At 49.0% G+C, this 9,750-nt stretch overlaps 1 pseudogene across 1 annotated transcript; it reads left to right on the top strand.

Moving 5' to 3' along the window:
- Positions 1-5,609: 5,609 nt before the first annotated feature.
- LOC308640053 (olfactory receptor 6C74-like) lies at positions 5,610-6,616 on the top strand (annotated as a pseudogene). The gene has a single exon. The product of its transcript is annotated as an olfactory receptor 6C74-like (transcript).
- The last annotated feature ends 3,134 nt before the right edge of the window (positions 6,617-9,750 follow it).

Below are 9,750 nucleotides of genomic sequence, written 5' to 3'. Positions count from 1 at the left end.
CAATCACTCCAGGTCATACTTGGATTGCCGCTTTCAAATTATTTTGCCCCCAAATTAAGCCTACAGTGCCTGGGGTGATGGCCCATGGATCCTAGTGGGAGTCCACTGGGGTCCCCTTTCAGATGCTGAATCCATCACCAGGACTGGTCATAAGAGTACTGCCTGAGTGGCGCCAGCGGCTGTGATGATATCAGAGTGTGCGACACTTGTTCTCTTTCAGCAGGATAGTAGGCCGGAAGTGAAGGGAAAAATGGAGACAGGCAGATGCCCTATTGGCTTCTTTTCTCCCTCCCTTGTCATGTGGCCTCTCGTCCTTTAACGCCACCAGCGTGAACTCGGAAGTTTCTGCCCCGTTTTTCTTGGACTCGCCTTCTTGTGCCATGTGGCTGTTTTTTCCCACAATTAAAAATTGCCTGTGATGGGATTGGGATTGTGGCTCAGTGGTAGAGCACTCGCCTCATGCCAGTGGGACCCGGGTTCGATCCTCAGCACCACAACCATCTACACCTAAAAACTAAATATTAAAAAAAATTTTTTTTAAATGCCCGTGAGAATGGTGTCCCTGGGGTTGGGGCTGCAGTCCCAGTTTTAAAGCTGTGGGGCGCGTGAAACCTTGCAGTTTGGTTGGGCCGACCTCTGCACAAAGGTGAACAGATTCTGAGATGGTTCCCTTTTCCCTCTGAGCCCGGAGGACGTCTTGGCAGTCTTTATGTGTGTTTTCCAATGCCAGCTGCTTACCAGGAAACGCACAGGCACCAGGGTCCCCAATCAACCAGGCAGCTGCTTGGTATAGCACGCTCCAAAGTCAAAGAAGGACTCTTCTGAGCCCTGTTTTGTCTTGGTCAAAGTAGGCTGGTCTGGGAAAAAATTTGTCTCTATGCCCTCTTAGCACATGAAGTTATCTGGTGATTGCAAGGAGTGGCAGAAAAGCTCCACCAATTCAAGAAGCCAAACAGCCCTTGACCTGTCGGAGATCTTAGTGGGAACACAGCGGCCGGTCACAAAGGAGAAAGGGGGTCAAGCAGGCGAGACAGAGACATGAGCAGGGTGTTGATGTTTATGGGTTCAACGCAGGATGAGGGGGTGCAGAGGGACTGGGCTGTCACTTCTTTTTTTAAAAATACTAATTTTTTAGTTTCAGGTGGACACAATCTCTTTTTAATTTTTATGTGATGCTGAGCATCGAACCCAGTGCCCCATGCATGCCAGGCATGTGTGCTACCACTTGAGCCGCATCCCCAGCCCCATGGGCAATCACTTCTTTATGGGCCAAGAATCTGTCTCTGGGCAGGACAGGGTATGAGTCTCCTAGGGTTGGAGGTCACAGTTCGTGCCACTTCAGGGATTGGAGATGATGGTTCGCACCACTTAGGTGGTAGTTCACATCATTCGGTGCACCATGGAGCTGAACTCCTGGAAGAGGAGCACTTTGGGTACCATTTTTACCAACATTCCTCCCTTTTTTGTTTTGATTTTGGGGCTCCGTACTCGTTCTGGCTACTTACAGCTGAGTAGGGGCGTTGTTTAGAGGGAGGGAGGTCAGTTGGTTGGAGAAGGCGGGCCAGGAGGCCATATATCCATGCGCTAAAGGCATGGATTTCCAACCAGGAGAGGTTCATGAATGGGCTCTAGAACCACAAATGGTTGGATATAAGGAGCTGTTCATTGGGGTGGCTGTCATGGGGATAAGCCAACTGTCTTCCCGAACCGTTGGATCTAACTGTTTTGAGAGGTATGCCACTGGAGCAAAGGTGGGCCCATACATTTGTCCCAGCACCCCCAAGCCTTGCCCTTGGTTTTCATAGACAGAGTAAGAGGCCTATTAACATCTGGCTGGTGTAGAGCCGGTGCTTGTAAAAGGGCCTTCTGGAGGGTACTGAAGTGTGGTGCAGCTGAAAGTAACAAGGGCTCATGCTTGTCCCCCTTTGCTAGGTCAAATAGTGGTCTGGCAAGTAATGAGTAACTTGGTACCCATGCCCTCAGATAGCCTGCCAGACCAGGAATGAGAGAACCTCCTCCTTAGTTTTTGGTAAAGGAAGGCTTTCAATAAGGCCTTTTATGTTAGTTGTGATAGCCTTCTTCCCTGGGGAAAGAGAGAGAGAGATGCACCTTTTGCAGAGAAACCCTATATCCTCAGTTGTTGGGGTTTTTAGCCCCCCCATCTCCTCTCACCAGCATGAGAAGTAGGAAAAGCACGCCCCGACCAAGACGAGCCAAGACAGGTAAAGGTTGACTGGTGGCCCGCACCCAGCCCTCCCTCGCTGGAGGACAATCAGAAGCACCAAGGAGATGAGTTGAAGCAGGATCTCATTTAATGAGGAAGTACACACAGCTTATATACTGTGCAGGAGCCAATCAGGATAAAGGTCAGAGAGATGGAGTGAGTTCACGTGTACACCCATCCCATAGTCCAAAAGGGAATGCACGAGCTGTCCATGAGGGTGGAAGATGTACCATCTACATCCTTCCAAGCAAGCCAATCCTTGGTTTCTTCAGACCTTGTATCACCCGCCCCCCCTCAATAACTGAGGTCCGGGAATCAGCTTCCATAGTGGGGGAACCTCCTCTTTCCTTAATATTGTCTGATCCGCTCCAGTGTCAATCAAGCAGCAGAACTTTTTCTCTACTATGAAGATATCCATTTTGGCCTAATTCATATCATCCATGTAAACATAGAGAATTATGTCTGATCACGTCTGAAGAGGTTGCAGGACTTGTGAAACATAATGCTGACAAAAAGCTGGACTGTTAGCCATGCCCTGGGGTAACACCACCCACCCATATCTTTGGTCTGGCCCAAGGAAGTTAACAGAGGGAACAGAGAAGGTGAACTTCTCGCAGTCCTGGAGATCAAGGGGAATAGAAAAGAAGCAATCCTTGATGTCAGTCACAATGAGAGCCAAATCCAGAGGGATGGAGGGGATCCAGGGTAGCCCTTGCAATGGGGTACCAACGGCAATCATCCGCTCACTAACCTTTCTTATGTCCTGTAACATTCTCCATTTCCCTGTGGCATTTTGTATGACAAATTCAGGACTATCCCAAGGGCTCAGGGACAGCCTCATATGCCCTGGGGTCAGTTGTTCTGATATTATCTCCTTTAACTTTTGCCGTTTATCTAGGGGAAGAGGCCACTGTGCCACCCACACTGGAGGGCCCGGAAGCCATTGAATGGTGGGGACGGTAGGAACAGTGGCCTCTAGGATGGGGGGTGAGGCCTCACCCGGGTGCCCCTTTCCTGGCGCCACTGGAAGAGGCGAGGGTGGTAGTAAGGGCCTCAGCGAGCGAAGCCATTGGGGCCTGCAAGGCCGCGACCAACGACTGCGATTGGTGGGCCTGAGTACCAACATCCTTAGGGGCCACTATCCACCTCCCCATAGATCTGTCCTTCATCCCCACACAGGCTTGTTTGTGGTCTGTGGTCATCCCCTCCCAGACCAGCATCTTGATAAACTGGTCCCGAAGGGGCCCTGGGGGGAATTTCCTTTGGAGGCTCTTTTTCATACTCTCGATGAAGGTGGCAAGACCCTCGGTAGCCCTCCACGTAATTCCTGCTATCGGGGGCTCTGAGGGGCCTTCCTCCAACTTCTTCCATGCCGCCAGTCCTAAAGCCCGTGCCTGCTCCTGGTAGGGGGCAGGGATAGCAGCCTGCTGAAGGCCTGTGGAAAATTGATCACTGGACCCCAACAGCATCCCATAAATTACAGGAAGCGGGGGATTAAAGCCTGATTCCTCTCAGCCTGAGCGTGGCACTCCTCATTAAAAAATCACACCACTTCAGGTACAGGGGACCAGGAAGCATGGCCTTGGTTAAGTCTTTTCAGTCTTGGGTGATACACTGTTGGTGGGCCAGACCCTGGAGGAGGGTTTCAGCCCAGGGTGAATTAGGTCCATCCTTGGAAATGGCCTTTTTGAGTTATTTCAAATCTTGGGCCTCCCAGGGATACCATAAGGCCGGTCTATGGCGCCCAGGGTAAGCATTTACAGGGAAAGCCATAAAAGATGGTGGCTTACGCGGCTTTTCTGTGGCAGGAGGGGTGATAATATGGCGGAGGCCGCTCTCCATCCTGACTCAGGGGCACTTGGTGTGGAACCCAGAGGACCAGGCCAGGGATCAAAAGGATCTAGGAGGCCATTGTCAGAGTGAGGTTTCAAATCTTTCTCATCCTGGGCATTGAGAGGACTGACTCGCTGTGACCCAAGAGGCTCCTTAACAATGGCTTCCCAGTCAGGGTCATTGTACTTAGTATAAGATTGCCCCATCTTTCCAGGGATACCCTTACCTTGAAACTCACTTGGCTTGGCTCACCGATACTTCCTTGGCGTCCGGGTTTGGTGTCCGGGTTCGGCGTCCCTGTTCGGGCACCAGATGTCAGGGTTTTAGCCCCCCATCTCCTCCTGACTGGCAGGAGAAGGGGGAAAGCACTCCCCAACCAAGACGAGCCAAGAGAGGTAAAGGTCGACTGGCGGCCCGCACCCAGCCCTCCCTCGCTGGAAGAAAATCAGACGCGCCAGGGAGACGAGTCCTCGCCAGGGAGACGAGTCGAAGCAGGATCTCGTTTATTGAGGAAGCACACAAAGCTTATATACTGCAGAGGAGCCAATCAGAATAAAGGTCAGAGGGTGGAGCAAGTTCACGTGTCCACCCATCCCATAGTCTGTAAGGGAAGCACAAGCTGTCCACGAGGACGGAAGTGTCCTGGACCTATCTTGGAGGTGGTTGGCCTCTTCCGTCACCACCCACAGCACTGCTTCCTGGCTGATCACCAGGAGCCATCCCAGCCACATGTGCTGCCCCAAGACCGGGAAGCGGGCAGCCATGCCCTTCAGAGCTACACCTCTTATTATTTTTATTTATTTATTTATGAATTTATTTTTATTTTGAGACAAGGTCTCGCTAAGTTGCTGAGGCTGGCCTTAAACTTGTGATCCTCCTACCTCAGCCTCCCAATTTTCTGGGATGACAGGGGTTTGCTCTGGCCCCTGGCTTTCCTGTTTTTTTTTTTTTTTAATGTGACTACTACACAGTGCTCAAGTATGTATGTGTCTCCTGTTTGTGTCCCACATTATCTCTCTCTTTTTTGTGGTTGTTATTGTTGTTTTTCTTTTTGCAGGGGGTTGCTGTGGATTGAATTTAGGAGCACTCAATGACTGAACCACATCCCCAGCCCTATTATATATATATTTTTTAGAAACAGGGTCTCACTGAGTTGCTTACTGCCTTGCTTATGCTGAGGCTGACTTTGAACTGGTGATCCTCCTGCCTCAGCCTCCTGAATCCCTGGGATGACAGGTGTGCACCACACCCAGTTTTTACTCATCAGAGAGCAGTCTTCTTGGAGGAAGCAGGAGCCAACTCTCATGATGAAAGTAAGTATTACTTCCTGCAATGATGTCATTGTGGGCTACATAAGCCAGCGTTCCTGTGGCATTCACACCATGACCAGCACTGTAATAAATGTCACTTGTCTTATCTCCACAGACCAGCAGGATAGGCACTGTCTCTGCATTTCCAAAAAGCCACATAGACCAAGAGACTAAAGACAGGCAAGGAGCAAAGACAGGGACCAGGCTAGGAGACCAGCCACCCCCAGCCTGGTGTCAGGGCAATGGCACCTCATGAACCCATCCTCACTGCCGTGCTGACTTTTGAGCTTTTAGGGGTCACAGATGTGCGAGGGCTCCAGCTCCTTCTCTTCACGGTGCTCCTGGTCATTACATGCTGACCCTCCTGGGCAACCTGCTCATTATCACCCTGACTTTGGTCGACCGCCACCTGCACACTCCTATGTACTACTTCCTGCACCATTTCTCCCTGATGGAGATGGGGTTCACATCCACGGTCACCCTGAAGATGCTAGCCCACCTCCTCTCTGGTCACAGGACCATTGCCCGTGCTAGATGCTTTATGCAAACGAGGCTCTACTTCATCCTGGACACAGTGGAGTCCTTGCTGCTGGCTGTGATATCCGGGGACCGCTAGCTGGCCATCTGCAGTCTGCTGCACTATCCCACTCTCATGACGCCCCGCGTGTACAGATAGCTGGTGCTGGCCTGCTGGGACACCAGCGTCTTGGTCCTTGGGGTGCTGTGTGCCTGGATGATCTTCTTGCACTTCTGCAGTCCCTGCATCCTCAACCACTTCTTTTGTGACAGCACCCCCTTGCTGGAGCTGGTGTGTGATGACACCAGGATTCTGCAGCTGGTCAGCTTCCTGGTGGCCATATGCACCCTGATCAGCACTGTCTTGTGATGGTTTTGTCATACTACTGCATCATTCGCACTGTTCTGCACCTGCCCATATCTGGGGTCCACAGCAAGGTCTTCTCTACATGCTCCTCCCACATGCTGGTGGTGTCGCTCAGCTACGGGAGCTGCATAATCATGTACCTGAAGCCCATGCAAACTGGGCACCTGACCCTCAACAAAGGAGTGGCTCTCTTCAACACCATAGTGTCACTCCTGCTGAATCCCTTCATCTACTGCTTCAGGAATTATCTGGTCTAGAAAGCCAGCAGGGATGTGCTGCTCAGGGGGAGAGCGCTTTCTTCTCAGATATTCAGAGGGAAAGCTTTCCAATGCTCTGCTGCTAAGCACGGCACAGTGGCACAAACCTGTGATCCCAGTGGCTGGGGAGGTTGAGGCCGAAGGATAGCAAACTTGAGGGCAGCCTCAGTAACTTAGTGAGACCATAAGCAATTTAGCAAGACATTGTCTCAAAAAGAAAGAGGAAGAGGAGGAGGAGGAGGAGGAGGAGGAGGAGGAGGAGGAAGAGGAGGAGAAGCAGCCCTATTTTGGTTTCATTTTATTTTATTTTTCAATGAACATGAACACCATTTTACTAGAGTGAAGAAAAAAATATTAGTTCAAATATCTGCTGGGGGGCTGGGAATGTGACTAGAGCTCTCCTGGCATGCAGGTTCAAATCACTAAGCACAAAAAAGAAACAAATAAATAAATAAAATTATCAAAAATAAAGAAGGAAAAGAAACAAACAAACAAAAAAAACCTGCTGGTGCATCTGCTATAATCCCACTGTCTTGGGAGGATGAGTCTGGGAGATCACAAGTTTGAAGCCAGCCTCAGAAAAGTGAGGTGCTAAGCAACTCAGTGAGGTCCTGTCTCAAAATAAAATACAAAATAGGCCTGGGGATGGGGCTCAGAGGTTGAATGCACTGAGTTCAATCTTCAGTACCCCCCCAAAAAAAATCCGATGCTGGTAACTTTACAGTGGAGAAAATTGACAAACCCTTTCTTGTCCAGCTGATCAAGGTCAAGGTCAACAGTGACAGGTCATGTTGACATGTACCCTTGCCATGGTGTGATGCAAATTTCCCTTTAACTCTGTCATCTTCTACCAGAATCCAGCGACCCCAGGATGATAATGAGAAAAACTTCAGACAAATTCCAGTAGAGGGAGATCCTATAGCCTAACTGACCATTGCTCCTCAAAGCTCTCAAGGTCATCAAAGATGAGGAAGTCTAGGCACTGTCATAATGAAGAAGAGCCAAAGGGGACATGCTACCTTCATGGAGGTGGGTGGGTCCTGAAGCACAATCAACACCAGTGGAACTCAGGAAATCTGAGTGACCCCTGGGCCAAATTTAGAAATGCTTCATGGATTGTAACAAACATGCCATACTAATATAAGATGTTAACATAGGGGGAACTGTTTTGGGGGTGTTTCTGTCAATTTTTTGAAGTCTTAAAAAACAGTTAAAGAAATAAAAATGTGTAGTAATAGGTTGTGATAGTGCACACCCCTAATCCCAGCAAATCTGGAGGCTGAGGAAGGAGGATCACGAGTGTGAGTCCAACCTGGGCAAATCATCAAGGCTGTAAGCAACTTAATAGAATTCTGTTTAAAATTTAAAAATAAATAAATAAATAGATAGATAGATAAATAGATAAATAAATAAATAAAAGGGCTTGTATGTGGCTCAGCAGTTAAGCACCCCTAGGTTTAATCCTGGTACCAAAAACAAAAAAGAAAAAGAAAAGAAAATCTGTATACCGAAAAAGAGGCTAATTCTAGTTATTTGAGTATCCAGGAGAATGGAAGGTGGAATCTATTAGTGGTTTGCTTAGGAAGCAGCCTATTGAGAGCAAACAGCAGGTCACTTATCATTGTGCACATTCCTAATTTCAGTGACATTTCCCTGGCAACTAACTTGGCTTCTTCTGAACATACACTGCTAGAACTTTTTCACATGATGGCAAATGTTTTTTATGTTAATTATTGAATAAATGGTATTGAATCTGCCTCCTCTTTAGGACCTTTCACATTTAGAAATAAATGTATTCTGCAGGGACTTGGTGTGGTCACATGCCTGTAATCCCAGTGATTTTGGAGGCTGAGGATGTTGAGTTAGAGTCCAGCCTCAGCAATTTAGCAAGGCCCTGAGCAACTCAGCGAGACCCTGTCTGTACATAAAAAATAAAAAGATTTGAGGATGTGGCTCAGTGATTAAGCACCTCTCAGTTCAATTCCCCAGGGGAGAGAGAGAGAGAGAGAGAGAGAGAGAGAGAGAGAGAGAGAGAGAGAGAGAGAGAGAGAGAGAGAGAGAAAAGAAGAAGAAGAAGAGGAGGAGGGGGAGGAGGAGGGGGGGAGGGGGAGGGGGAAGGCGAAGGGCAATTATTCTGGGGTCTGAGAGTTTATCTCAGTGGTAGAATGCTTTCCTGGCATGTGTAAGGCTCTGTGCTCCTTCTGCAACCTAATAATAATAATAGTAATAATAATATCTTGATTAATCATCTCATAATTTATATATATATATATATATATATATATATAATTTTTACTTGTCACTTAAAATTAACTCATTAAATTTAGAATAGAATACTGCTATTTTGCTCATCTCTCCTCCTCATCAACATCATCACCTCTATTCCATCTCCTCCTCCTCCTCCTCCTCCTCCTCCTTCTCTTCCTCCTGCTCATTCTCCTCCTCCTCCTCCTGCTCCTTCTCCTCCTCCTGCTCATCTCTCTCCTCCTCCTACTCCTCCATCTCCTCTTCCTTCTTCCCCATCTCCTCTTCCTCCTGCTCCTTCTTCTCCTCCTGCTCATCACTCTCCTCCTCCTACTCCTCCATCTCCTACTCTTCTTCCTTCTTCCCCATCTCCTCTTCCTCCTTCTCCCTCTCCTCCTCCATCTCCTCCTCCTCCTGCTCCTCCTTTTCCTCCTTCATCTCCTCCTCCTCGTCTATATCCTCCTCCTTCTCCACCTAAATCTCCTCCCCCATCTCATCCTGCTTCTCCCTCTCTTGCTCCTCCTTCTCCGCTTCCTCCTCCTTCCACTCCTTCTCCTCCACCTCCTCCTTCTCCTCCTCCTCCTTCTCATCTCTCCTCCTCATCAACATCATCATCTCTTTTCTATCTCCTCCTCCTCCTTCCTCCAACTCCTCCTCCTCATCCTGCTCCTTCTTATATTCCTCCTGCTCATCTCTATCCTCCTCCATCTCCTCCTCTTCCTCCTCTCCTCCTCTTCCTGCTCCTTCTCCCTCTCCTCCTCCTTCTCCTCCTCCATCTTCTCCTTTATCTCCTCCTCCTTCTCTTCCTTCATCTTTTTCTCCTCCTCCTCCATATCCTCCTCCTCCTTTCCACCTCCATCTCCTCCTGCATCTCCTCCTATTTCTCCTCCGTCTTCTCCTTCTCATCCTCCATCTCATCTTCCTCCTCCTCCTCCATCTCATCTTCCTCCTTCTCCTCCATCTCATTCTCCCTCCTCCATCTCCTCCTCCTCTTCCTCT

This window comes from Spermophilus citellus (assembly GCF_964194105.1).
Source record: "Spermophilus citellus genome assembly, contig: SCAFFOLD_314, whole genome shotgun sequence".
In the NCBI taxonomy this organism is placed as follows: domain Eukaryota; kingdom Metazoa; phylum Chordata; class Mammalia; order Rodentia; family Sciuridae; genus Spermophilus; species Spermophilus citellus.
The sequence above is the reverse complement of the archived record's forward strand: the minus strand, read 5'-3'. Positions and strand labels throughout refer to the sequence as shown.